Raw genomic sequence first — 24970 nt, 5'->3', positions numbered from 1 at the left:
TAACTACTAATAGCCCACTGTTCACTAGAAGCCGTGCCAATAACACACAGTTGCTTCACATGTATTTTGTATATTATATGCATTAAATACCGTGTTCCTACAATGAAATAGGCTAGAGAAAAGAAAACGTCACTTAGAAAATCGTAAGGAAAAACAAATACGTTTACTGTAATGTACCGCATTTACTGGGACAAAAAAAATCGGTATACAAGTGGACCCGTGCAGTTCAAACCCCTATTGTTTAAGAGTCAACTGTGCATCAGATGATAAAGCTCCATGCTCAGGGCAGTGATGGAGAGACACAATGAGGGTCCTCTGGGAGGGCAGGAGAGGCTTCCCAGACATGTCTCTCTCCTTGTGCTGGAGAAGGATAAGCCAGATGATGACTGCAGGCCAGAGGGCAGAGGGCAGAGGGGTGATAAGGAGCAGGGTAGGGTATTTGTAGAGGAAGCTGTAAAGGTAGTCAAAGTTCAAAGACAGGAGGGCCTCTACTCTTGACCGTGAACTTGGCTTTGCCCTGTAGGCAATGGGTAATAGGAGGCCCAGCTGAGGGTTCACCGCGTAAAGGCCCAACTTTGCCAAGTGGGGGTGGGGAAGACGAAACTGAGGGGCAGTGACACCTTAGAAAGTTTCCAGGGTGTCGGGGTCTCCTTCCGAGTCATTTCTTTAAATAAAAATAGGACACCCCGGCTCTGTAAGGATTTTTTTTTTCCCCAACCTCCTCGTGTACCATGGCTTCCCCCCTCTGAACCTGCGCGTCCCCCTGACGGGTTAGACTGGGTTCCCGGCCATTACCTGGGACACAGAAGTGCTGAAAGGTGAGCGGCAGGGTGCAAGGACGTACCTGAACACAGGGCGTGGCTGCTGACTTGCTGTTACATTGAACCTGGAGTTCTCATCCCTTCCCAGGGGGAAGCCGTTCTCTGAGGTCATTCCCCCTCCAGCTCAGAACGAGCCGGGCATTTGAAAAAGCTGGCTGGCAGGGTACAGGCGTGGCTCCAGGCCCAGCTAACTGCACTGGGTGAGGCGAGCCCCGGGCACCGGGTTCTCAGCGTCTCCCCCGAGGGCCAGCTTTCGGGCAGGTATAAAATCAAAGGCTCCGAGTGCACGGGAGCCGTGATGCACAGTCCATAGGCTTAGGGGGTCCTGGTGGTTTGGTTGGTTAAGCGTCTGACTCGATTTTGGCCCAGGTCATGATCTCACAGTTCGTGAGTTCGAGCTCCACATCGGGCTCCTCAATGACGGCGTGAGGCCTGCTTGGGATTTTCTCTCTCCCTCTCTCTCTGCCCCTCCCCCACTTGCGCTCATGCTCTCTCTCTCTCTCTCTCTCTCTCTCAAAATAAATAAATGAACTTAAAGAAAAGTCCACAGGCTTATATAGGTGGGTTATTTTTATCTTTGCAGATTTATTTATTTTATTTATTTATTTATTTTAATGTTTATTTATTTTTGACAGAGAGAGAGAGAGAGAGAGAGAGAGAGAGACAGGGCATGAGTGGGGGAGGGGCAGAGAGACAGGGAGACACAGAATCGGAAACAGGCTCCAGGCTCTGAGCTGTCAGCACAGAGCCCGACGAGGGACTCGAACTCACAGACTGCGAGATCACGACCTGAGCCGAAGTCGGACGCTCAACCGACTGAGCCACCCAGGTGCCCCTATCTTTGCAGATTTAAAAACCATGAAGCAAAGTTTGAGAGCGGGGGTGTCAGAGCTGGGAACACAGAAGAGAAACACAGAAAAGGGGAGAAAGAACGGAGGATAAACAAGGTAGAAAAGACACAAGGACATTAAAAGCAAGAAGTTCATGCTTTTTTTTTTTTTTTTTTTTTTTTACCAGAGAAATGTCTTGGGAATAGAGGGAGGTGGCTGGCAGGCTGGCCTGGCCTGGCCTGGCCTTCCCAGAGGGAGGCTGGGTGGGCCACAGAAGCTTGCCTAAAAAAGCCGGGTTTGCAAAAGAGGTCGCCCTTAGGCATTGTCTTCCAAGTTCCATTGATTCAGCTACCGACTCGGAACTGACCCCTGAGGTGCCATTTTCCTCTTCCCCTGGAGACCCAAGTATTTCTCTGCATTAGCCCTGGTTTGCAAGACTTCTCTCACAGTCATTCCTAAAAAATGAAATATCTGCAATATTCCCCAATCCTTCTCACAACACTGAGCAGCAGTGCCCTTAAGTCAGTCCCTGCTGAAACCGTGTCCATCTTTAAATGACCCAGGCTGGAAAATTCCATTGCTTGTCAACAGTCAAACAGAACTTTTTGCAGAGAATTCAGAAAATCAGTCTGTTGCATGTGGGCTCTGCCTGCTTAACATTCTCTCTCCCTCTGTCCCTATCCCCCACTTAATCTCTCTCTCTAAAATTAAAAAAAAAATTTTTTTTAATACAATGCTTTCAGGGGCGCCTGGGTGGCGCAGTCGGTTAAGCGTCCGACTTCAGCCAGGTCACGATCTCGCGGTCCGTGAGTTCGAGCCCCGCGTCAGGCTCTGGGCTGATGGCTCGGAGCCTGGACCCTGTTTCCGATTCTGTGTCTCCCTCTCTCTCTGCCCCTCCCCCGTTCATGCTCTGTCTCTCTCTGTCCCAAAAATAAATAAAAAAAAAAAAAAAAAGAAAAAAATACAATGCTTTCATGACACTACGTGACATTGTGATCACCTGTGTCCCTCAGCAAACCGTAAGTGCTGTGAAGGCAGGCATACTGCTGTGGCCTCGCCAGCAGGTGACAAACACAGGGTCAGGTGCTTCTAAAGACTTGTGGAATGACTGAAGAAATGGATGGAGAGTACAAATACGTGGGCCAAAATCGACAGTGAAAACGAGGAACGTGTTATGTGAACGATCCGCGTTGCATACCAAACCCAAAATGTAATGCGGTTTGGCATCTGATGCCGTGAAAATTTCCTAACGTCACTGACCCTGAGCTTCATTCCTCCTCCTCTGTCTCTGGCCTCTTTCCCCCTTCCAGATAAACTGCTGCTTCCACAGCAGGCAGAATTTTCCCTACTGGGTTTGGATTCTACATCCATGTGTACACACAGCTGCACAGCCCGGGAGAGGCCCGGTGGGGTCAAGAAGCAAAAACCAGCCAGCTTGGACGCTTCCAAGCATCTCTGCAAAGAACGTGCTAGACACCCTGCCACAGGTTCCAGATATCAGGGAAAGGTGCTGGATGTTCTGCACAGACACATTTACACATCCAAGGGCCTCGTCCAAGGGCACAGGCTCTCATACCTGGAACTGCAGCCAGAGAACATTCTGCACCAGTTTGCTTTCCTATGGACAGAAGTATTGACACACAGGGCACCTGGGTGTCTCAGTCAGTTGAGTGTCCGACTCTTGATTTCAGCTCAGGTCAGGATCTCACAGTTCCTGGGTTCGAGCCCTGCATCAGGCTCTGTGCTGACAGCACGGAGCCTGCTTGGGATTCTCTCTCTGCTCCTCCCCCTGCTCACGTGCTCTCTCAAAATACATAAAAAAAAAAGTAGTATCGACACACAGACATGGCTCACTTCCAACACTGCTTATAAAACGCGTCTAGCTGAACTGTTTCTTTTCAATCAAAATTCTGGTGGACGAGAGCAAGGTGCAAGTTCAAAGAGTTTGCTATTAGAAAGAATATAATTATGTATTTAGAATCAATGTGAAATCGATTTTTAGATGGTTGGTAAGGCATAAGATTGACAAGGTCTACCACTATGTGATATACGTACCGATTAATTTAATGAGCCTTTATCAAGTATGTGGGCCGGGCTCAGGGATGTTTTATAATTTGGTTATAGAAACTAGTAACTTTCAAAAACTTAAAATCTTGATTCGTCTCTGATGGTTTTACGAAAGGTTTTGTGTGAGAGACAATGCTTGACTCAGGTAAACCACGGTCTTCCAGGTTACCTCTGGAATACTGAATAATAGAACGAAATGGGAAAATAATAAATGCCCAGTGTTTGACCTTAAGTCCATGATACAAGAACGGTAATACTGCTTTGATGTCCTACGGACTTTTAAATCCACTCGATAAGAACGTATTAAGTAACCACTATTCTCCACGTACTGTTTTAGGCACTGGGAGACTGCGATAGAACATATGATCTCTTGGGGCGCCTGGGTGGCGCAGTCGGTTAAGCGTCCGACTTCAGCCAGGTCACGACCTCGCGGTCCGTGAGTTCGAGCCCCGCATCAGGCTCTGGGCTGATGGCTCAGAGCCTGGAGCCTGTTTCCGATTCTGTGTCTCCCTCTCTCTCTGCCCCTCCCCCGTTCATGCTCTGTCTCTCTCTGTCCCAAAAATAAATAAACGTTGAAAAAAAAAAAAATCTTGAAAAAAAAAGAACATACGATCTCTTAAAGAGTTCCAGAATAGATCTAGCTCCAAAGAATTCAAATCACTTTCAGGATACTAGCTTGTAATTTAATCTCAAAACACGTCAGTTCAGTCAACGGGAGACAAGCATAATTATGGCAGGCTGCCTCAGGCTCATAAATCACCCCAGGGTGGGGCTCTGGGGGAGGCCCCACCTTATAGTTCTACCACCACCTTCCTGGGAACATGGAAACACATTATTTATGCTTTGTTCCCACAGGAACAAAATGAGATCCGCTCACTCTCTCTCATCAGTCTGCCCCAGTCTCCAAAAGGCAGCTCATTGTGTACTTTCTGCCTGCCCGGCCTTCCATCTGCTATGAGCCCCTACCAGCCTCTTTCTGTAGCGAACCCCACCGCCCATGACGCCCATGGCCTTTTCCTTCTCCCAGTCCTTTTCCTTCATGGTGTTTCTTCAGCACACTGCGTGGGGATCCTGTCAGGACAGGCTGGCACAGCTCCTACGACTTTGTCCACAGGCTGGCCAATTCTCATTGTTCCAAAAGCTGTATCAACGAACCCAGATGGATCCATTTACTTTTTGATTAGAAACCTAAATATTTCCAGACGTCAAGGATGCCCTGTGATTATTCGTTTTATTTACCCACAAAAAACAGGGAAGCCACCTCCCTTACTGTCACAGGCATCACTTGCCTCACTTAGTACCATCAGCCTAAACATCCTTAAGCCACAGACTAACTCGAAGTAAACTTAGGGATTATGAAGGCCAAGGACGAGCGTGATGACACATGACGTCCAAGTTCAGACGAGGTGTGAGAATCACCCATGAGAACCATGACACGTCAGACGCTGCCCAGACGTGTCATTAGATCTCTAGGAGGGGATCACATTTTATAGCAAAAAGAAAATCAATACCACCGGTAGCAAAGTAGCCATGGAATCTTAAAAAAAACAAGACTGATTGCTGGTGGGAGAATTTTTAAGCAAAATTACTGGAGAACTGCATTCGATTCTCTAGAGAAACAGAACTCATAGGATACATATACATATACACATACATATATATTTATATATATACAGAGATTTGTTAGAAAGAATTGACTCACACTATTATGGAAGTCCCAAGATCTGTGGAAGGCCGGAGAGCCAGAAGGGCCAATGATGTCAGTTACAATTCAAAAATCAGCAGGCCCAAGACCCAGGAAGAGTTGAGTTTCAGTTCAAGCCCAACGGCTGGAAAGGACCAATATCCCAGGTCTGCAGTCAGGCAGGGAAAGTGCCCTCTTAGGTAGTCGCCTTTTCAGTCTGAGTCTGAAGGCTGTAAAAGATTGATATCCCAGTCCAACAGTCAGGCAAGAGGAATTCCCACTTGCTCAACCTTCATGGTCAGGTCTTCAACTGATTGGATGAGGCCCACCCATATTGGGAGGGGCAATCAGCTTCACTCAGTCTACAGACTCCAACGTGAATCTCATCCAGAAACACCCTCATAGATACACCCAGGAAGTGTCTGAACACTTGTCTGGACATCCTGTGGCCGGCCCAGTCAAGTTGACATAAAATTAACCATCACAGGGGCCAAAGTTGAAATCCACAATTCAGGATAACAGAGGTGCCTGGTAACTTGCCCCAAAGTCACAGTGCCAGCTTGATCTCCTGGAAGACCAGGCTCTCGGTCACTAGAGAAGAGCCCGGAAAATTTTGTGTCAAGGTGGTCATCTTCAGGCAGTGGGCTCTCAGTATAATCCCACATGATAAATGGGCTTTGATAAAATTCTCATAATAAAACTACACAGGAAGTATCCCGTATCTGTTTTTGTTCACTCAAGTTCAAGGAACTTTGTATCTTAGGGCCTCTGAGCCAGAGAGCAGCTTATCTACTCCAGCCCCCTTGTTGACAAATGAAACAATCCCAGCCCCAGAGGCTGGGTAACCCACCCTTGATGCAGGACAGAAATAGAACCCAGGCCTCCTACTGCCCAGCCAAACTGCTTTTCAATATCCGACAGGGCTTTTTTTGTGTGCAAACCAGATTTCCTGCAGTACTGGAAGTAATTTACAAGCACTCATGGGTCAAAGTATGCAGCATAAGGCCTCACTGAAATATACAGGTATGCCTCCAATACTTTAGTGATTAGAACTCAGCCTCTCCAGTTAAGCTGCCTGGGGTCAGATCAAAGGACCAACATTTACTGTCTGGGAAACCTTGAGCCAAAGTTATTCTGATCTCTCTGTGCTTTACTTTATCTGCAAAGACAAAGATGATGTCAATATATACACTGCTTATGACGTGCAGCCTTGGTAACAACCCTTCAAGCAAGCCACTATCACCTCCCTGTTTCCCAGTTGAGGAAACTGAGGTACCAAGAGATAAGGTGACTTAGCTAAGGTTGTACAGCTAGACTCCGAGGAATGTGATGTCAGGGAGCCTTGTTCCAACCGCGCATGTCCACCAGCCTATCACACCTGCCTTACAGCGTATTTGTGAGGACTGAATGAGACTGAATGTCAGTGCCTAGAACAGTGCCTGATCTATAATAAACCACTTTAGCCCCTCCCCCCTTTTTAAGTAGGCTTCACGCACAGCACAGAGCCCAACGCGGGGCTTGAACTCAGGACCCCAAGATCAAGACCTGAGCTGAGATGCTTAATGCTCAATGCTTAATGCTCAATGCTTAACTGACTGAGCCACCCAGGCACCCTGATTTAGCCCTTGTCAATGTGCTGCTGTGCAGAAGCATGTTAAAACATGGCACCATAATAAACACTGTAGAAACCCAATTCTATATACAGTTGGCCCTTGAAAAACACAAGTTTGAACTGTGTGGGTCCACTTATATGCAGGTTTTTTTTCCCCATAAATAAAGCACTGTGAATGTATTTTCTCATGATTTTCTGAATAACATTTTCTCTAGCTTACCTTATTGTAACAATACGGCGGTCAATACATACAGTATATAAAATATGTTAACTACGTTATCAGTAAGGCTTCGAGGCAACAGTAGGCTATCCGTAATTACACTTCTGGGGAGTCAAAACTTATACATGGATTTTCAACTGCATGGGGGGTCAGCACCCCTACCCCCCACATTGTTTGGGGGTCAAATGAATTAACTGATAACCCTTAAAAATTCAGAGTGAGCGAATTCAGAGGAAAACACTGTGAAACAAATTTACATAAATGTACCTTGGTTTTATGGAAGTTGAATTGTCAGACTAGAAATCCCTGTACTTCTAAGACTTGCTTCAGATGTTCGGATATCAGAACTTCCCCCCTCTAACATATTTTTGCAAAACACAGGTAAGCAAAGCTAGTGCAAGAAGTAGCTGGCCTCGTTTTGAACACAGTTCTCCTGACTCTAAACCCAAACTGTGATTTATTACCTCCCAAAGTAAGTGCAAGGGAGCACACCCCCTAAGTGCACATCATGGAAGGCAGCTGAATACATTTCATTTAATCTGGGCTAGACCAGTTCCAATGGAAGCCCAAACTGGGATCTGAAGATAAGATAGGATTCATTGTTGATTACCTAAGAGACAACATTTAACCCGAAATTTCGGGTGTGCTAAAATATCATACAAGTGGAACTTAAGATCAGAGTATTTCTCGTTTAAAATAGGCCCACATTTTAAAATCTGATAGTTCAGTCTTTTAAGTTCTGCCCAAGTCGGTGCCTGAGGTCCCATCGCAAGCTGCACATCTTTGGACCTAAGGGAAATGCCTCGGACACCCTCACTGGTGGATGGCAACCAGCTCGCTGGCCCCGACAACTCGCTCACACTCGCTCACACTCGCTCACACTCCAGAGTCCTGGCCTCCGGTAAGGGCGGGGATGGTCACCTCCCCGCGCTCGGACCGCGGCCAGCCCTCACCCAGGGCCCGCCGGGAGTTGGCTGTACCCTCGCTCCCACCCGGCGACCCGCCTGGCCAGGACTCGGACCAATGTTTTCCCTCCCAGGATCCGGCGATGGGTCTCCCCCCACCCCTAGGATCCAGCGTTGCCCCCCCCCCTACAGCGCCCCAGCCGTCCCTAACACAGTTCAGCTCCCCTCTCCCAGGTGTCCCCACAGTTCTACTCCCCTCAGGCCGGCCTTTCTCGGGGTCTACCCCGCGGCTTCACTTCCCTCTCCCCGGGAGTCCCCACGGTTCAGCTTCCCTTTACCCGGGTCTCCCCCAAGCCTTGGCTCCCTTCTCCCTGAGCGTCCCCAAGGCTCAGCTCCCTTCTCCTGGGTCTCCCTCCAGGCTCGGTTCCCCTCTCCCAGGTGTCCGCACGCTTCTGCTCCGCTCAGCCTACGTCATCCCTCAGCTGTGCTCCCCTCTCCCAGGGGTCCTCACGGTTCCGCTCCCCCTCCCCCGCCTGGGTCGTCCCCGCAGACGCCCCCCTCTCCCCGGATCTCTCCAAGGTTCGGCTTCCCTCTCCAAGGGTCTCCCCCGCGTCCGGTCTCCAGGTCGCCCCCAGGGCCGGGGTCCCCTCCCCAGGTGTCCGCACGCTTCCGCTCCCCTCTCCCGGGTCTCCCCCGCGTCTCGGCTCCAGTCTCCCCGGCCCTCACGCGGCCTGGCCGCCTGGTCCCCAAGCTGTGGGCTCCCCGCGGAGGGCGCGGACGGAAGGCACTCACGGCGCGGCGCGGCGCGGCGCGGGCGGGCTCCGGGGACCCGGCGGGCGTGCGTCCCGGGGCGGCGGCGGCGCGGGCGTGCGGCGGGGCGGCCGGCCGGGTGGAGCGCGGCGGCTCCCGCCCGAGAGAACCCCCGCCGTGTCATTTGACCATATAAGGAGACGCACGCCTCCGAGGCGCCGGCGGCGCGGGCTCGGCGCTGGGGCAGCCGCGCGGGGGTGCGGCGGCCGGGGCGCGCCCGCGGACCCCGACTCTTTGTTTGCTTTGGGCTACGCTCCCCCCCTCCCCGGGTCTCTGGCGCACGGGGGCTACGGGAGCTTCGGCCCCGGCGTCGGCTCACAGGGCCGAGTTTGGGGCCAGAGCCGCGCGCGGGCCGCCGCTGCCGCCCCCCGGGGCCTGGCCGGGGCGCAGCGGCAGGGGTCTCCCCACGCCCGGGTCCCGGGAACGCCAGGCCCGCGGAAGCCTGAGGGGGGGGTGGTGGGCCGGGCTGCTGAAGCGGGGGCTGCCGATCAGCTCGTGCGGCGGCAGGAGGACAGCGCCTGGGGTGTACTTGCGCCCTGGGCCTTTTCCTCCTGACCCCGCAGACCCCCCTCGGTCACGACCTGCGCCTAGCAGATGGCCCGAAGGAATGGATAATGCCAGGTTCTTTGTTCCACGGGGCTGGGGCCCGGGGAAGTGCCAGCCGCCCCCCCCCCCCCACTCCTGGGGCCCGAGGGCTGTTTGGACTTTCTGTCCTTCCCTTGAGGGCGAGAAAACAAAGGTGAGGGGGAGAAAGTGCCTCCCACACTGAAAGCCCAGCCCTTGTGCCTGAAGCCCACACTTAGTAGGGACAGATGGCACCGCTCAACCTGCAGGACAGAGGGCACAGGCTGCGTCCCACGCCTGGGGAAGGGGGGCATCGAGACAGAAATGTTGGCTCTTGAGTGGGTGGCCAGCCTCCGCCCGCAGACACGCGGGAAGATGAGCTGATGGGGCCGCCGCAAAGGCAGAGCAGAAAGACGGTGGGCAGGCATGCTATATTTAACAATCTGTGCTCCTCAAAGGAGGAAGAACGATTTGATTGTTCTCTCTTTGTGGATGCTCAGGGTCTGCTGGTATTTTAGACTCCCAGTGGGTCTCCATCATGGAATCACAGAACTTGAGAGTCCCAGCCGCTATCACTCTACCTGAGATCTTCTTTGATTCTCACCCCCTGAAGATAAGGATTAATATTCCATTTTTATGGTGAGGAAATCTCAGCTCAGAGAGATTTGTTCAAGGCCTCCTGAGAATAATTACGCCGGCTGAGATTTGACCTGGAGTCTTTCCATAGGCAAAGCCACGCAGGTAGCTTGCGGGAAGAGAAAGGCACTCCAGTGCTCCCACCCCCCAACCCGGAGGGCTGAGACTTGCCACAGCTGTGAGCCCACCCAGCCTTCCTTCCCCCATTCCTCCCGGACTCTACAGGTTCTCAACAAGAACGGGAGCTTGGGCTCCAGACCTGCATTCCCACTGATGGAGCAGGACAGGATCTTCAGCAAAGTGTGTATAGACAGTTATCTAGATTTGTTGTCTGTATAGTTGCAAATTACAAAATGATCCCCGGGGGGTGGGGGTGCGTGGGGGAGGGATCAAAAGATTTAACTAGCTGCAATGAACAGCGTGGACTTGAATGGATTCTGAAACACAGAAAAAACTACTTCAAAAATCAATTTTCATGAGACACTTTGGGGTAGTGTGGCTCTAACAAGATAGTTGATGATGTTGATACATTAGTATTAATTTATTTTAGGTGTGATGATGAAGTAATACACATATTTTAAAAGCCCCTGGTTTTCAGAAATAGTGCCAAAATATCTACCAATGAAATAACATTATGTCTGAAATTGTTTCAAAATACATTGAGGTGGGGGGTGGGGCCAGTATATGAAATAGTATCAGCCATGGATTACCGGTAACTTGAAGCTGGGTGACGGGGTGTGGGGTTCATTATACTAGTCTCTTTCCTTTGGTAATACTTGAAAAATTATGTAATGGAACATTTTTTTTAAATTACAGATGCACATACCATTTGGTTTTGACCCAGGATTTTCCCTTACAGGAAATTATCTTACAGATAGACTTGCTCATGTGTAAACTGATACATATACAAGAGTAGTCCTTGTGAAATTCTTCGTATCAGCAAAATATTGGACCATGCTATATGTTCATCAACAGGGATATGGTAAATATTTTAGAGTTATTTCTATTCATAGCTCTTAAAAAGAACAAAGTAGCTATATTTATTGATTTGGCCTGATCTCTGAGTTATGTCCATGGAAACAACAGTAGATAGTAACCAGCCGTTTGTGTTGAGAAAGGAAGAGAGGAAGACCACGTATATTAGTAATAGCGGTCTCTGGGGAGATCTGGGGAGCTTGGGGTCAGGAGGGGAAGGGCGATTGAGTTTTACTCTATACCCTTTTGTTTCTTTTAAACTTTGAGCTGTGTAAATATTCAAAACATAACAATATTTTTCCAATTAAAGCAACATGTGCTCCTTTTTAAGACAAATAGGAAGCAAATTTGTTAAATAGAATTTATAGAAAATCAAGGTTTGCTGGAAATAGTGGCAAGAGAAATACAATTCTAAGCTGAATGATATGTACTTTTCTGAACAATTTTAACCAAAGGACAACTATTTTAAAAACAGTTTGCTCACATGTAAAATGGGTGAATAACATACTTGGCAAAATTGTTGGAAAGATCCTTTGAGATGACTCATAAACCACTAACCAGTATTAGGACAGTCCTTGGCCATAGTAGGCACTCAGTAAATATGAGTTTTTATTCCATGGTAATTTTTTTTTAAGTTTATTTACTTTGAGAGAAAGAGAAAGAGAGCGAGAGGGAGAGAGAAAGAGCGCACGCGCACACGCATGCGCAAGTGGGGGAGGGGCAGAGAACAAGAAGGAGAGAGAATCCCAAGCAGCCTCTGTACTATCAGCACTGAGTCCCACTTGGGGATCAAACTCTGGAGAGATCATGGGATCCTGCCTTGAGCTGAAATCAAGAGTCAGCTACTCAACTGAATGAGCCACCCAGGCGGCCCCTATTCCATGGTATTTTATTTGATGGTAAAGTGGAGATGAATTCGGAATAAGAGGGAAATGTGAAGGTGGTGAGAAGGTACAATCTTCTAGTTGTAAAGTAAGTCCTGACGATTGTGATGTACAGCATGGTGACTATCGCTAATAATACTGTATTGTATATTTGAAAGTTGGTAAGAGAGTAGATCATAAAAGCTCTCATCACAAGAATAAAATGTAACTGTGATGGATGTTAACTCGACTTATTGTGATCACTTAGCAGTATCTTTGAATATTACATCAGCATGCTGTCCACCTGAAACTAACATAATATTATACGTTCCATATATCTCAATAAAAAAAAGGGAAGGAAACAGACTTACTTCTCATCCAGAAGGAAGGAATAAAGTTGAGGTTGTATTCTAAAGATAAAAGATTTGTCTTTTTGAGAGAAAAGTTCTCTGCTGCGGATACAAGTCTAATTCACGGAGGAAAGAAATTAAGAAATTATATTCTCTGGGAAAGGCACAGTGGCAACTGTGATAGGTAGTTCGCACTTCTCATGTTAATTTCAACTCTCCTGTAATTCCCTCGGGCACCACGCCTTAACTTCTTCCTTTGCCGCAGGGGTGGTTTCAGGGATGGGGTAGCTAGGAAGCAGGGAAAGAGAGGGAAGGCTGTAGGGAGTGGGCCAGCGGTTCTCAGAGTATGGCCAGGGACCAGCAGCATCAGGGTCCACCAGAAAATGGTTAGAAGTAAACATTCTCTGTGTTTTAACAAGGCCTCCAGGTAATTCTGATGACTAATAGTGCCTTGAGGTAAAATACTCCCTAGGGGTTCCAACTCTGGACACAAGTAATTTACCAGAAACCCACATGTTAGTTTCTAGGGGTGGGGGAAGTGGAAATAGATTCACTAAACATAGACTGGGCTTTGGAACTCTAAAATCCAATTAAGTGCAAGTATTACTCTGCCAGGTACTTACAGGAGGGAAGTACAGGCAGAAAATTCACAAGGCAAACCCTTGCAGCCTGTATGTCAGTGATACAGATCTGAAGCCTAATTCCTCTCCTCTGAAAGGCCCTGAGAGGAAGGCACTGCTTCTGGGAGGGTAGTCAGACCTGATGGTGGGGGGAGCAGGTGGGCGAGGGGCACACAGGCAGGGGCCTCCTCCTGACCTTGGCCACCTCCAGGGTACTAGGAGATGTGACCATCACCGGGAAGAAAGGGACAACACAAAAACATGGGTGGAAGGTCAGACCTCCCTATGTCCTTACCCTAACTGGCCATTTCAATGAGGATTTTTATAGCACTTCTCACAGGCAGAACTCTGCCCACTCAAAGCCTGGGCAGGAAACTGTTGGATGATTTGCCCTTGATTCAGAGTTAATCATTCTTAATTGCCTCAGATAGTTGGAGGGTGAGTGTCTAACATCATAAAAGCTGGCGGTCAGCCCTGAGTTCTTGCTATGCTCCCAGGAGGGAAAAGGGGTCGGGGGCAGGTCTGTGCGCGTCTGCCTACCCATGACACAGTGCCACCCCAGGATGCTGGCTAAGACACATGGGCTCACTTTTTCTAAAAGTATCATTTGCCTGGATAGAATAGGAACACCTCTGTCAAAGTCGACCGTGCAGGCAGGACGCTCACCTGTCTGTGCCCATGAGCTTGGTCCCAATGTCCCCTCCAGCAAACTGAGGAATTTGGTCTGGTTACACTACAGCTCTGTTCTTGTAGCTTGTTCTAAACGTTGCCCCTTTGCCTGTTAAGACTTTCAGGAAAAGCCCAGCCCTTCATAAAAAAGCCAACTCTTTCGCTTCCCCTCCCCGCTCTGGCTGTGCTCTGGTTAGGAGGGAAAGGCTTGGCTCATTCTTAAGATGCAGAGTTTCCATATCCCGTTGCTTTGTTCTCTCTTTTGCACAAACTGATTTACTGGATGCAAATAGTCACAAGTGTTCAAAACCTCAAAACATGTCTGGCTTCGAGCCAAATCCACAAACTACTCCATGCTTTTCTGAGCTTGCCATTATTGGTTAAAGCTTATTTGGAGCATTTCATACAAGTTTCCACTGTGGCTTTGATAACTCATTTAAGAAAGGTTCTGTTTGGCAGCCTAATGGCCAATAAAATGAAACCGTCCACACCACAGTTCATTTCTGTCAGGCTCAAAGGGCAGTTGTGGATCAGGAAATGTTACTGAACTGTTTCAGATGAAAACTTTCTAATGTGGGCCCTGAAAACATTTGCTTCTTGTCTGAGATCTTCCTGTCTCTGAGTTCAGCTTTTTTCTTCAATAACCCAGTCACTTCTCTGGCTGCCAAGTTTTACTCTTTTTTCCTCTGTCTGCTCTTCCAAAACCCATTTAAAAGAACAGTGCACAAACCTGGCAAAATCCTATTTTGAACGCACCATGTTTTCTTCCCTAAAATACCGGAAGCACTTGTCTGTGTGGCCTCTGACAGTTCTTCCTGGGGTCCCTGAAATGGGAGGGTGCTCCCTTCTTTTTCAGAATGTTGACTTTGACCCACACCGAAGTCACAGTTCTTCTTTGTGAATTAACTTTGACCCAGCACCGTAATTTTTAATCCCCCGCACTCTCTCTCCCTGCCACTAAAGTCCTCTCTGTACTATTTCCACTTTGATCAGGGTCATTAACAGAAAATCCAGGGTTCTAGCGAAGACGAACCTGGGCTGCCCGGAGGGGAGGGTGGGGCAGGGCTCTAGCCCAGGGGGAAGCTGGGTACGTGTGCCACACGTGACCTTTGTGAGTCCTCTTTACTTAACCTCTAAAACAAACGATGACCTCTCTTCTCTCCTCCAAGAGTTATTTGAAATTATCTAGTCCTTCTAGAAGTTAGTTTTATGGCTAATCAACCACTGACAATTTTCTAAAAGGTCTCCTGTCATAGAAATGACTCCACAGCGTGTTGTGTGACGTTTGTGTGTGATGAAGAACTTTATTTTATGTTGCCTTATGTTCTTCTGAAAAAACAAGGGGAGGGCTATCTTCCGCCTGGTTCAGAAAGTGCTTTAACATCGGTCCTGAGAGGCTCAACAGAGCTTTCTGGAAGGGCCGGGCTTCGTGCTCATCCTTGTAATGGTACTTCACCGCTGGAATACCAGGAAAAGATTTCCTAAAATGTCTGACCTTCGGAGTATCCTGGCAGTACTATTTGTCCCCCTCCCCCCAAAGAATCTTTTAAAATTCTGGGCCATCCTAACCGCACACATATTTTTGGAAACTTCTGCACAGTTAGAGATGCTGAGGAATTATTCTGTAACAGTTCCAGATTAGTCATTGCCTCCTGCAGGGATCAGGGGCTCCAGTGGCAAATCACTGTCAGATACCCGAATCCTTCATTAGCTTTCCTTAAACTCTTAGTAAATGCCTCTTCGTTTCCCTGCCTTCCTGCCTTCCTCTCTCTCCCTCTCGCCTTCCTTCCCTCCCATTATTTCTCTCTCCCTTCCTTCCTCCCTTCTTCTCTCCCTCTTTCCCTCTTTCTCTCCTTCTCCCTTTCTTTCTTTCTTTTCCTCCCTCCCTCTCTTTCTCCCTTCCTTCCTGCCTTCCTCTCTCTCCCTCTCTCCTTCCCTCCCTCTCATTCTCTCTTTTTTCTCCTTTCCTTCCCCCTCCCTCCTTCCCCCCTCCCTCCTTCCCTCTTTCTTTCTTTCTTTCTTTCTTTCTTTCTTTCTTTCTTTCCTTCCTTCTTTCTCTTTCTTTCCTTCTTTTTCTCTTCTCTTCTCTTCTCTTCTCTTCTCTTCTCTTCTCTTCTTCTCCCCTCCCCTCCCCTCTCCTCTTTTCTTTTCTTTTCCTGCCCTCCCCACTGTCTTTCTTTTGCTTTCCTTTCAACAATTTGAAATTACACTTTCCTCTTGTGGATGACCTTATCATAACCACCTGGCTCCCTGATCTTGTTACCATGTTATGGACCCAGTTCTGTCTCCCACCCTGTTTGTGTGACATGTCTGTTTCCCTGGATCAACACAGGTCCCTTGAGTTTCCAGGTCATGCTGAAAGCAGATGAAGGTATTGCTTGAGAGGTTTTCTATTTCGAAGAGTATGGTTGGAAAGTCAGGTCGGGAGGACAGGGACTTCCCTCCTAAGTCAGGAGGTCCTTGAGACCCCTTCCTACCCAGACTCTTGGCTGCCACATGCTTCACCTGCCACCAGTGAGAAAAGATGGCTTTCCTCCCTCTGTTCTGCCTGGCAAACTCTTGTGCCTCCTTTGAAACACAGGTAAAGTATCTCCTCTGGGAAAGCTGCCTGGAGTACCCATCAATAGCCTTGCTTTTGACCATTCCATACTGTCTCGTCCTTCCCTTGTTTATAACAATAGAGGTAAGACTGTGAGCCCCTTATGGCCAAGGTTGGAGACATTCATTTCTGCGTTCTCTGCAACTTGGTCCTTATCCACTGAATTCAATTCAGGTTTCCTGAAAATGCCTAAACCAATGTGGGGCTGCCATGCAAGGGCTCATATGGGCCTCCTGGAACCAGCCAAATTCATCCCATGGCCCATTTGGGCAGACCAGTTATCTGGGCTTTGCACTTCGATCAGACTTGCAAACCCTTGCATTAAAGCGAAATGCAGGGCCTGTACTCCCCGGCAGTGACAGATGTGATCCCGGAGCTGCTCTTCCAGCATTAGCTGGAGTGCTCCCAGGGCTGTCTTCCAAAGGGACCTTGAGCAGCTGAAATGAGGCTGCAGGAGGGTCCACAAGTGGCTGTTGAAGGATAGCACTTCTGCCTCTGAGTGTCTAGCTCTTCCTGCTGAGGGAGCTGCCTCTCCTGGCCTGCCCCTGTCACCCCCTGCCTGGGCCTGCCTCAACCTCGGAGAGAGCAGCTCATCTGTGGACAATGAACAACCTCCAAGTTGCCATGCAAAACGGAAGCCACAGTGTCGGTTGCTAATTTACAACTGCAGTTGCTAATTCACATTCGCAACCGAATTAATGAATTCATTGGCTTAAAATGATGCTTGGGACATGCTTGATTTGCTGTTAAATGCATTAAGGAAATATGTCTATACAAATGGGAGCATACAAAACAGAGGTTCTGTCTCCCACAGAAATTGATAAAGGTTCTGTCCTCTGCAGCTGCCTGGGCATGTCTGGCAGGCCATTTGTCGGAGGGTTTAATTGCGGTAGCCTATTTAGCGATATCCAGCTCTGCTGGAGAGGGGTGTCCCCACCCCAGAAATGTGCTTTAGATGAGCAGGCTGCAGAGATGAGCCCACACAGGATCACCCTTTCCCACCAAATGTGCTTTACGGCAGAATCACGCATTCAGAAAAACCGGTGTATTTCCCTCATTCACTCGTATTGCCGATGTATAAACATTACCAAAGTAGACCAAGTTAATAAGCTTGTACTCTCCTTCGCTGTGGCCAGCCACACTCCCAAGTCATGGGATCCACATGTTGACCTCCACATCGCCAGACAATAAGATTGGACATCTCCCAGCCGAGATTAGAAGCAACACCCTGCACTTGCAGAACCTTCTGGGAAGCGCCCTTTCCCACAGCTGGTTGGGCTTGCCGTGAGAGCTCATTTACTTTGGATGGGTCTCTCTTGCTCACTTGCAAAGGGCATGCACGAGCAGAGGGAGGACAGCGGCTCCTTGCTCGAGCAGAACTAATCAGGGCTAGTAGACAATGAATGTAAACTTGACATCCCTGATTCTGGAATGCAGAGTTTAGAGGAGCCATCATTCGTCATCACTGTTTCAACACATGTTTTCTTTTCTTTCTTTCTTTTTTTTTTTTTTTGGTTGCTGATACGGTGGCATTTTTGTGTGTGTGTAGGAAAGTGAGGTGGGTGTAGATCAGAGGCAGAGTCTTGGAAGATTCGTTTCTTCTCTTTTCTGTCTCAGACTCTAGGAGGAGGGGTGGTTTTAGGGGGCTCTGTATCCCACATGGTACGGCGGGGGGTGGGGGGCAGGTAGCAGAGCACTGGTTCAGGGGAGGCCAGGAGAGCCAGCAGCAGTCACCAGGAGTGTGGGGAGCCTCCCTGCGGGCCAAGGACGCAGCCGGAGGTGGTGGCCGGAGGTGGTGGCCGGGAAGGCTGAGAGGGGGCTGTGACTCAAAGGCCAAGAATGTCTCTGCAACCGAGCTTTGGGACACAGAGAAGGGGCCGCGGAGGCCTGCTGGGTAGACTGGTCCAAATGAGAACGAAAAGACACTGTGGGTGAGACAACAGAGAAGTGAGGGAAGGAGAGAGGAAGAGAGGGTAAAAGCAAGTGAAAGCAGGCTTCCACCTGGGAAATACACAAGAAGCCCGCACGTGGCTAGTTAATTCACGTGGACAGACAAGGTGCAGGCTACTGTTCACCTGCCGATCCCTGGAATTTGGGAATGGTTTCAGAGGAAGAGGCAGCAGTTACCCCCAAACTCTCTCCACGACACAGCTTCACACTTAGTTTCGGCCATTCCAAGGGAGGCCATGACGTTGTAAGCCCCGCGAGGCAGCAAATCAGGGAGGGGCAGAGGGCATTTACCAGCTCCTTAGGTCAACCCCCGAGGTCACGGTAAATGGTACATTTTGTTTGGGAGTTGTTAAAGTAGCTGTGTAGGACTAACAGAAGTTATCCTTTGGTCTTGCTACTCTAGCAAGTCCTATTTACGATGCAGTAGTAAATGATGATGTTCTTGTTTCAATGCCTATCGAGGTTCTTGGTCCCAGAGAGAAGAGGCAGAAGGGTAATATCAGATTCAGCCTGGAGCTGCCTCTCGTCCAGTGTGGACTCCCCGGGGCAGGGGGGGGTGGGGCTGGAGCTGCCTGGGGAGTCAGGCTGGAAAAGCATGTGACTGCACTTTTCCACGGGAGCAGGTAACAAAGCTGTAGCTCCGTAGGAGTGTCTCTGCCAGGAGGACAAGCCGACTCCTGCCTTGTTCCTACCACAAGGGCTTGAGGCCAAGTTAACTGGAATGAAGGGACATTCCAGAGGATGAGGAATACCAGGATCCCTGGCCTGGTCACCAGGCTGGGGTGGGGACACTGCAATTACCATGCGCCCCCCGGCAGAGCTGGGAGCAGGGTGCGTGCTTTGGGAAGCAGAGCACCAAAGATGACTGTTCACACCAACGTCAGGACACCGGGAAGCAGGAAGGCAGTGTAAGAGGTTCGTCTCCCAAATGGAAGCAGCTTGCCAGCTACACAGAGACCTGAGTTTTAAACCCAGGCAACTCCTCCACTTTCTAGAAGCCTGGAGTCATTCTCCTTTCATCATCCTGACAATAACGGAGCCCGTGCCCCGATGAGGGAAATAACCCCAAACAGACCTGGGGCCACACAGCCGAAGTGGGCATCACTGTAGGGCTAGTCCTTCAATAGCTAGTGCTCCGAATGTTGGTAAGCTGCCCACCAGCAGATTTATTAGGGCAATGCCTTTTCAAGTCTCTTCTAACTGCTCATCTCTGGGAAACATGTCATGTATCACACTGCCAGATGATGTTGGTGTCGAAAACCGCACGTTGGATTGCCTTACTCAGACCAGAAGGATTTCTTGGCACAGGTAAGCAGAGGGAAGTTTATGGTATGTACGTTTTCTTGTATCAGCTTGTGTTTCTGTTATGCTGGCAGCCAAGGGATCCACTCAGGGAGAAGGAAATGCTGAAGTGCTCAGGAGAGGAGCAGTGAGGTGAGTAATTCTTTGGGATAGAAGCTTACAAGCGCTGTGAAGCTGAATGCAGAAGGCAGTGGTCACAGCTTCGAGCATTCGAAAACGTCACGTGATAGAAGCATGCTGAGTTCTTTTGGGAATGGGCACATTGCATATTAAGCCAACCTCAGGTAAGGTGTCGTGGGATCCATACAAAGAGGATTTTTATTCTAAGGTTTCCAAGTTCCGTCTCATCGTTCACAAAATGTCTGCCATTTTGGCCCTGAACCCATGGCTCATTTATGAAATCCTCATGGAATTTTTTTTTTTTAATTTTTTTTTTCAACGTTTATTTATTTTTGGGACAGAGAGAGACAGAGCATGAACGGGGGAGGGGCAGAGAGAGAGGGAGACACAGAATCGGAAACAGGCTCCAGGCTCCGAGCCATCAGCCCAGAGCCTGATGTGGGGCTCGAACTCACGGACCGCGAGATCATGACCTGGCTGAAGTCGGACGCTTAACCGACTGCGCCACCCAGGCGCCCCGAAATCCTCATGGAATTTAAAAGCAGGAGATGAGGAATATGAACGTCCGTGAAGAACTACACAATGGGCCCCGTGAGCAGCACATGTGTGCACACTACCATCATCACTTTATTTGTTTATTTTTTTTTTTCAGTGAGCTCTGTGCCCTATGTGGGGCTCAAACTCGACCCTGAGATCAAGAGTCCCATGCTCTACCAACAGAACCAGCCAGGCACCCCTGCCTTCATCACTTTAGATGTTCAGATTCATTCATTCTCATTTCAGTCATAAAACTGATCCAAAAACTAAGGCAGACTGACACCCTTTGTATCCTAAACTGTAGAACAAAATTAAAGGTCATCGGCGTAACTTCCTAGTATTACCTTTGAGTTAGTCTTAAGATGTAACTTTCAGAAATAAAAACAAATTATAACTGTAGAAAGAGTGTTACCAAAGATCAATGATGTCTCATTCAGAGCAACTTTTAAAGAAAACAAAATGCAACACGCAACATTTTTTCCTCAATTCTTTTCAAGCACATCATGATAGCCCTTGTCCCTTACTCTTGGTTTTAGTGAGAATCCTTTTCCCCTGCTCACCCAGATTCCTAATCTTTGAAATGGAGAATTTGTGAATGATCCTGGAATGTGGGACTGTTCTGACATTGAAAGCTCACAATACCCTCCTCGTGGCAATCGCATTGAAGACGGTGGGCACAAGGAAACTACTGGACAGGAAATTGCTATTTGCTAAGTAATTCACCCTCACCATGCTGCCAGCATGAATCAAACTCAGCCCCTCCCTTCCAAAGCTTAAAGTCCAGTGTGACCGGAAGGGAGGGAGCCAGCTGGGTAAAGACGAAATTCCGATAAGATCTGGTCTGATTTAAGATATGAAAACTGTTCTGGGTATGTTTCCCAAAGAATTGAAAGCAGAGTCACGAAGAAATGTTTGCACGCGCATGTCCACCGCAGCATTGCTCACAACAGTTGCAACGTGGAAGCCACCCATGTGTCCACCAACGGATGAAGAGATAAGCAAAATGCACACACTGGGATATTACTCAGCCTTAAAAGGAAAGGAAATTAGGTCACATGCTACAACGTGGATGAACCTTGAGGGCATTAAGCTATATGAAAGAAGCGAGTCACAACAGACAAATAAGTGAATAATTTCACTTACATGAGGTTCCTAGAGTCTTTGAATCCATAGAGAAAAAAAAAATAGAATGGTTGGTGCCAGGGCTGGGAGCAGGTGGAAGAGGGAATGGGCAGTTATCGTTTAATGGGTACAGGGTTTCAGTTTTACAAGATGAACGTGTTCTGGAGGTCTGTGGCACAACAGTGTGAATACACTTAACACTACTGAATTGGACACTTAAAAATGGTTAAGATGAGGGGCACTTGGGTGGCTCAGTCGGTTAAGCATCTGCCTCTTGATTTTGGCGTGGGTCATGATCTCCTGGTTCGGGAGATTGAGCCCCTCGTCGGGCTCTGTGCTGATGGCGTGGAGCTTGCTTGGCATTCTCTCTCTCTCCCCCCCTCTCTCTCTTTGCCACTCCCCTCCCCCGCTCTGTTTCTCTCTCAAAATAAATAAATAAACATTTAAAAAATGGTTGAGATGGTAAAAAAATGATGTAGAAAAACGTGACGGGAATGCAAGAAATACACTTATATCCGTGATGGTGAACTTTATGTGTCAGGTTGACTGGGTCACAGGGGTTACCCAGAGAGTTAAGTGATCAAACATCATTTTGGGTATTTTTATGCGGGTGTTTTTGGATGAGATTGACACGTGATTCAGTAGACCGACTGAGTAAGGCAGATTGCCATCCTTAGTGGTCCACAGAATAGAGAGACTGACTCCTGCACAGTAAGAGAGAATATTTTCTGCCCTATTACCTTCAAGCTGGGACATCAGGGTTTTGTTTTTGTTTTTGTGTTTTGTTGTTGTTGTTGTTTTCTGCTTTGGGACTCAAACTGAAACATTGGCTCCCCTAAGTGTTTAGCTTGCCTACTCACCCTGCAGATCTTGGGACGTCTCAGTCTCCATAATCTGGTTCGGTTTCTCTGGAGGACCCCGACTGGTGCAGGGTCCCAGGAAGGCTTCCTAGAATGTATGTCAACAGACCTGAGCTGTGACGGCAACTCAGCTGCACAGCACGAATGGGACACAGAGGCCCCTGTGACGTGACAAGGTCTGTGTCAAGGCTTGGTGCACAGTTCAGCATTACGAGAGCCAGGGATGAGGCTGAGAGGAGGTGAGGCCAGCCCACGGAGAGCCTCATGTGCTATGCTGAGGAACTTTGTCCTACAGGTCAGCACTTCCCACCCAGGTCTGCAGACAGTGGTGTGTAGGAAGTGCCTCCCACAAGACACACACAAGCAAGCACTCAGGTTAAGGTCAGATTGGGCTAATAATTCCTTGGCTGAACTAGTGAACAGGTTTCTTTACTGCAGGACTTTTCAGAGCCTTTCATGAGTTGGTGTGCAGCGTGAATCTTCAGGAGACCATGCTGTATTTTAACACAGACTCCCTCCCCCTGTCTAGTTCTGATACCTATTAAGATGGGGAAGAAAACCAGTTTTCACAGAGTGCTCCTAAGAGATTAGAAGTCTTTGAAAGAGTTTAAGTAGTAGGCTGACCTGGCCAGTTCTTTGACTTTGGTAGATAAATGTGGCTAAAGTATAGAAATCTACCAAGGGCTCATTTAGGAGGTGTAAGGAGATATTGTCAGCATTCTGCCTAGATCCCGTTGGGTTCCTGTGGGTCCCTTTTATTACCTTTGGGCTACTGAGGCTCTGTTACTCCTCCCTGGGGTGTCCTTCGCAAAAACTGACTGGCATAGGAATGTGAAAGCCCACCTCCCTTCCTCAGGCCGGGTCAAACCCAAGGCATGGTCTACACCCAAGAGCGTCTATGCGGGATCAGGCTGAAGCTGGCACTTGACCTGAAACCGTGTCCTTCTGTACCTTCTTCCCCTTCCCTATCCCATTTCTCTGCTTCCTCCCAGACCCTACTCTTGGGAAAGCCAACCCAGGACAGCAGGCTGCTGTGCTGGTACTGTGAAAAGAAGGCAGGGAGGTAGTAGTAGGAATGGGGAAAGAGTATGAGTTTCAAGAATTTTTTAAAGATGTCAAATCAGTAGAAATTGGCATAGATGACTAGATACTGAGGATGAGTCTAAGACAATTTCAACCTTCTGACTTGGGTAACTGTAAACTACCACCATCATGAGGAAAATAGAAAGACGAGTTTGATGAATTCACTTTTGACCTACCGAGACTGAAGCACTTTGGGGATGGCCATACAAAGAGCTTTTTCAAACCTGTCTGAACCTGAGATTCAAGGGGGAAGGTTAGAACTGGAGAGATGGACGTAAGGGCCATAAACCAAACGGTAATTTAAAACAAACAAACAAACAAACAAACAAACAAACAAACACAGTAGAATAAGTCTCCCAAGAAGGATGGTGGATTGTGGGGAGTGGGTCAAAGATCAAGTTCCCACAATCTCTAAGGTTTAAGGGACAGGCAGGGAGGAAGTCCACAAAGACTGAGAAAGGTGGGGTGCGGGGTCCAGGGAGACAGTGGTTAGGCTGACCACTAAAGTATTTCTAGGAAGAGTGCCAGTAGTGTTGAATAAACTAGGGGCTGCTGGGAGTTCCCTGGACGAGGCAATATGGAGGCTGTTGGTTGACTTTTGACATCCATTTCAGTGAAGTGTCAGCAAAGCCAAGTTGAGTCAGGTTGAGTCAATGGCGATTGAGGATGTGGAGATGTCAGTCTAAGAAGTCTGATAAGACTAAAGGAAACAACATAGAGGGGTTTCACAGATGAGAAGACTGAGGCACAAAGGCTAACTAATGTGCCACCAATCCGAGTTAATGGTGTGGGCAGCATTCAGATCAAGAGAGTGTTTGACCCGGGTCCTGCTGGATCCTTTCGCTTCCCTCATACTGCCTCCTGAGCAAGCCATTTGGCCGTTACCAGTTTCTGAACACCCACCGTGTCTCCTTAGAGTCTCTCCTTCTCAACTAGCAAAAGAAATAAACTCTCAAAAGTGCAAAGGCAAAGCCTCTCCACTGTCCCCTTTCTCTCTGTGTTCTCCCTCCTGCTTCACCCTTTGACAAAAATGGGCAGAAATTTTCCAAGATCAAGAAGCATAAAATCCGATTTTTCTTTCCCTGTCAGAAGAAGGAAACTTTCCACTCTTCTTAGAAAATTTCCACTCTCTTTTTAAAGAAGAGAAGAATACCATGTCTCCCTGGAGCTACTCTAGCAGTTGGCAACTAAGCTAAATGCTGCTTACTGTATAGCTTTTTAATTACTCAGTAACCTGTCGCTTATAATTTTCTGTGATACAACAGTAGTTGAAGGAATGTCGTATTACATACCTTGTCCCTAAGGTTATACTGGCATATATTTGTTGCACGTAAAAACAAATGCACAATGATTTTTTATTCTATTCATTTAAATTCATTTAAATTAAATAAATGCAAACAATTCACCTATTTCTCCTATTCTCCAACCCCCACCTCTGACAACCAGCAATCTGTATAGATATGTATATATATATGTATATATGTATACATATGTATATATGTATGTATATACATGTATATACATGTATACATATGTATATGTACATGTATATATGTATACATATGTATATATGTATATATGTATACATATGTATATATATGTATATACGTATATATATGTGTATATATGTATATATAAGAGAGATCATATGGTATTTGTCTTTCTCCGCCTGACTTATTTCACTTAGTATAATGCGCTCAATGTCCATCCATGTTGCAAATGGCAAGATTTCCTTCTTTTACATGGCTGAGTAATATTCCACTGTATCTAT

General features: G+C 48.0%; 1 protein-coding gene across 3 annotated transcripts in view; it reads right to left on the bottom strand.

Moving 5' to 3' along the window:
- The window catches only part of FHL2 (four and a half LIM domains 2), a 67178-nt gene that overhangs the window by 26810 nt on the left and 15398 nt on the right, over nucleotides 1-24970 (bottom strand). Inside the window, exon 1 of one of the 3 annotated variants that reach the window (XM_047068707.1) lies at nucleotides 8932-8956. The exons of 1 other annotated variant lie outside the window; for it this stretch is intronic. The gene's annotated coding sequence lies outside the window, so the exon portion shown is untranslated. Of the gene's footprint in view, nucleotides 1-5420; nucleotides 5799-8931; nucleotides 8957-24970 lie in introns of those variants that run through there. One more of the 3 variants, XM_047068708.1, reaches the window with a different exon arrangement.

This window comes from Lynx rufus, unplaced genomic scaffold, assembly GCF_022079265.1.
Source record: "Lynx rufus isolate CCGP_SWC_20201006 ecotype Redwood Valley unplaced genomic scaffold, mLynRuf1.p SCAF_8, whole genome shotgun sequence".
In the NCBI taxonomy this organism is placed as follows: Eukaryota; Metazoa; Chordata; class Mammalia; order Carnivora; family Felidae; genus Lynx; species Lynx rufus.
The sequence above is the reverse complement of the archived record's forward strand: the minus strand, read 5'-3'. Positions and strand labels throughout refer to the sequence as shown.